Below are 5,000 nucleotides of genomic sequence, written 5' to 3'. Positions count from 1 at the left end.
ATAATAATAATAATAGGAATAATAATAATAAAAATAACAATAGTGACAATAACTACCTATATAAGGGTGGTAGCCAAGTCAAAGGCACGTACTAACTCCCACCCATTCCACTCCCATCCACCACCCTTTCCCCCCTCTCATCTTAGCTCCTCATGGATGACGGGTCATCCTTGTATCTCCCCCAACTGCCCTTGGTCAGAAACAATGCAGCAAGACACAGTACATCCACGGAAAAGCCGCTTCACATAATCGTCGACACCCCCCCACCTCTCCGTCCCCTCATGCAGAAAAAGAGAGGAAGAAGACGGAGAGAAATCCCTTCGGGCTGCGTCAAAATATCATTCACACCTAAACACCTATTACCCCCTCCCCACTCCCCTCCCCTTCTTTGCATCACAGTATCATCTATACACAGCCACTCTCCACCCATCCATGTCTCCTACCTTCTCCCTCCCTTGCTCAACAGACATTCCTCTTCTTGCTCAACGCCCCCTTCACCCCATCCATCTCATCAATAAAAATATCAATGATAAAAATAATGGCCATAATAATTATGATAATGATAATGATGACAATGATGATAATTGCTACAATAATAATGATGATAGTGATAATAATGATAAATGTAATAATGTACCATTCCATGTCTTATCCTATTAAATATATTGATGTAAAATATTTCCCTGGAATGACACAGAAACAAGAAAAAATGGAAATTAGGAACAGTGTATTAATTTGACTTCTGTTTACAAATTTACTTAGATGATGTGACGTTACACCTTTCGAATGCATAGACTGATGACGTCATGTCGTTTTTTATGCTTAGGAGTCGGTGGAATAATGGAGACACAACGAATTATCGTTACACATTTCTTTACATATATATTTAAGAAATAATCTTCTATAACTTTTATGAAAGGCGACAACGCGTAATTATTTTTTATAGGTTTTGGAATTGACTAATTCTTTTCTGCTTACTCTAGAAAATATGTTTTTTCTGCGTGTTCATACTCAGTAACCGTTTTTCACATTTGAAATCATGTACGGTGGTATTAGTGAAAAAATCTTTCCTTGTGTAAATCTTATATAAATCCTTGGATGGGAAAGATTTGTATAAGGAAAAAATATTTCCTTAAAGATTCATACGGTGGTATTCTTAGAAAAATTCTTTTCCTTATATAAACCTTTCACTTCCAATGATTTATGTAAGATTTATATAAGGAAAGAATTTATTAAGAATAGCACCGGATGTCTCTACTAGGTTCCGAAGGCTTTAACTTGCCAAGGAATCCTTCTGATATTTCCGTTCTTCATGAACGTTTAACGAACCTTTTACCTTTTATACTCAATTACATCAATTTCGTCTTAATGATAGTGCTTATCTGTCCTTTCTGTCACATTCTTTTTCCAAATTGATCAATCTTGCAAAATTTCCTTTCCCTCATTTGTGCGTTCGGGGTGAGGGGGATGGCAAGGGGGGGAGTGGGGCTAATGTCTCCCCTCCTCCCCAAAAAATCCAGGGTGTGTTTGAAACTTTGCCGATCGTCATTTATAATTTCGTTGATATTTTATGTTATAGAATATCTGTCTATGATTGATGAAAACTAAAATGAAACTGATGTAGATAATGTAAATATATGCCTATACGGCCAATTTGGCGTATCTTGATGTAATTACCCCTATACCATTAACCTTATACGCATGATATCTTTAATTCCCTCCCCCCCGTACACCAATAAATAAATAAATGAAATAAATAAATAAATAGGTAATCCTGCGGACGCCTCTTCTCTCTCCTTTGAATCTTCCTTTATTTTTCGCCCTTTTTTCTCTCTCTTAGCAGCAGCATTTTCTTTTTTGCAGCATTTTCCTCTCTTTACAGCAGCGCTCTCTCTTTTTTCAGCAGCATTTTCTCTCTGTAGCAGCGTTTTTCTCTCTTTTTTCAGCAGCATTTTCTCTTTTTGCAAAAGCCCTTTCTCTTTGCAGCAGCGTTCTCTCTTTTTTCAGCAGCATTTTCTCTCTGCAGCAGCATTTTTCTCTCTTTTTTCAGCAGCATTTTTCTCACGAGGATCCCTGAACTCCAAGCTACGATGTATGTATCCTCGCCCTCTCCTCGGCACCTCGCTTGTAACTCCGTCCACCCTTGGTGCCTTTCCTACTTTCAACATTTTCATCACCCTTTCCACCTTCTCAACCCCTTCATCTCCCATCGCATTTTTTTTTATCTATTTATTTATTATTATTATTATTATTATTATTATTATTATTATTATTATTATTATTATTATTATTATTATTATCATTATTATCATTATTACTATTATAATTATTTTCCATTCTGTGTTTTTGATAATCTAGGAAATGTTGGGACAATGTGACAAGTTTTATATATATATATATATATATATATATATATATATATATATATATACAACACTGAATGGGTCCCAGTGAAAAGATATACATTCTTATCAACCACAATACACTTATACACTTTAAATCTAAGCCGTCAACATCGAGAGACTCGAGGAGGCCAACATGCAGAAATTGAAACGTGGTACAGCCAAGGACTTAACCGATTGCGCCACCAAGAGAGATTTGTTGATGGCAGAATCCGCTAAGTCATTAACACTTGTCACGTGCTAGCACAGGTTCGAGTCCTTGACTGTACCATGTTTCAATTTCTGCATGTTGGCCTCCTCGAGTCTCACGATGTTGATGACTTAGAATTAAAGTGTATTGTGGTTGATAAATGTATATGTGTATGTGTATATATATATATATATATATATATATATATATATATATATATATATATATATATATATATATATATAAAGAAGACACGGGCTTATTCCTAACCGGTTTCGCCTAAGAGGATTCTGACCGGTCGAGAATAAACTCGGAACTAGGCCTTTTTCTACATTTTCTAGAAAGAAAGATTTGCTTCCTTCAACTTCCCCGTGTCTTATTTCCGTCTCTATCTCCTCACCTCTCACGCTCTTATCAACCTCATGTCAAAATTTATTATAATTTACGTTAAGTTAGAATGCTCGCTGGCCGAGCGGGTTAAAGCGTCGCTACTTGCGGCGGAGGCCGAGGTGATGACCGTTCGAACCCTGCGGCCAGCGAGTTGGACCAAGGGCATAGCTCATTCAATTCCAAGCTACTAAATCTTCTGTAAGGGGCACCGTCCTAGCCTCCTGATAGTGGGAGTTCGCGACGTTAAACCCATTCATCATCATGAGTTTTAGCCACTTACCCAGTCTCTTTTTCGTCCTTCCTTCTCTTTTTCCTCGCCGCTCTTTTTGTCTCTTTTATCTTAATTCCTGCGTTTCCCATACATCTACTTTTCATTGTACCTTTCGGTTCTTCTCCCCCTCTCCCTCAAGTGCTTGATGTCTTGGGCTCTTCCTTTGCGGTTTCCAGAACTCTCGTTCTTGAAATTCTCTTGACCCTCTCCCATTTTCTTTTTCAACGAACATTCCTTCCCTCTCTTCTCCCTCCATCCGTCCCCCGTTTTCCTTTTGTGTCTCTCCACCCTCTCTCTCTCTCTCTCTCTCTCTCTCTCTCTCTCTCTCTCTCTCTCTCTCTCTCTCTCTCTCTCTCTCTCTCTCTCTCTCTCTCTCTCTCTCTCTCTCTCTCTCTCTCTCTCTCTCTCTCTCTCTCTCTCTCTCTCTCTCTCTCTCTCTTGCTTCTGTCAACTTCCGTTCTTGTTCGATCTCACTTTTCCTTCAATTCTCAATTTCGCCTTTGTCACCTTCTCATTCCTCTTTCAGGACGTCCGCAGGACGATGGGTGGTAATGCACATAGAACTGCCTAGTGTAGGCCTTATGGTCTCTTGCAGTCTCCTTCTTATGTTCTTATGTCTCGTTCTCGGTCTTCTGTTCCCCGTGACATAAGAACACAAGAATGGAGGAGACTACAAGAGAACACAAATCCTCGGGAACAGCTGAGGACACATTTGTTCCACTGGCCTAAGTATTGCTGTATGTTCAGTGTCTTCCCGATATATGACACCAGGAATGAAAACAAGAATTAAACTAAAGGAAATGAGGATGAATGAAGCGATATGAGCTCGGTCGGCATGTCGAACAAGAGCAAACGTTCATGAGTGGCAGAGTTGATGAAGACGACGACCTGTACACCATGAGAGGGGTACATAGGAGACGAACTGGCAGTACCATTGGGGGGGGGGGGAATTAGGTGTTATTATTCCATGGAAAGAGTGAAAGGAACGGACGAAATATTAGTGAAAGAGGTAAGGAGCCTTCTCTCCCTTAGCTACTTAAGGTGACGGCACATTAGGCTAGCATGCTATTTGCTTTTGCTACTTCGTTTGAGCAGAACCGACTTCAGTTACTTCCGTAAGAACACCTCAACAATTTGTCTAACATTCGTATTCTAGGTTTAACTGCTCTTAGTTCGTCATTCTGCTTCTCACGCTATGACGCAAGAATGAATAACTTAACATTTGGAAGCCGTTTCTGGCCACACGAGATAGCGAAAGCAAGTAGCATGCTAGCGAGAAATTCCTAGTGTGCTGCCACATCCACGCTGCTTCCTGGGAAAATGGCTCACGGATTGAAAAATAAACAAACAAACAAATAAAGTAATGTAGATAAATGAATAAATGAATAAATGAAACAAATAAACAGACACATAGATGAATAAATGGATAAATAAATAAACATGTAAATAAGTCTTGAGTAAGGTGTTGCCCAGCGCTATCTCCCTCTTCGTAAATGCTTTAAGAATCTCTCTCCCATTTGCACTAACCTTTCATCTACTCCAAACTTCCCACTAACTCCCACTATCACAGTGTCTATTAATACCCCATACATGTCACTTATTCAAATAAGAAGCTCCAGGGCTTGCCTGTGTGTGTGTGTGTGTGTGTGTGTGTGTGTGTGTGTGTGTGTGTGTGTGTGTGTGTGTGTGTGTGTGTGTGTGTGTGTGTGCGTACGTATGTGCATCCATGGCTGTTTTATGTATGCGT

The sequence above is a fragment of the Oratosquilla oratoria genome, chromosome 4, assembly GCF_046742065.1.
Source record: "Oratosquilla oratoria isolate Oo_2021 chromosome 4, ASM4674206v1, whole genome shotgun sequence".
Taxonomy (NCBI): Eukaryota; Metazoa; Arthropoda; class Malacostraca; order Stomatopoda; family Squillidae; genus Oratosquilla; species Oratosquilla oratoria.
Note: the sequence above shows the minus strand (reverse complement) of the source record.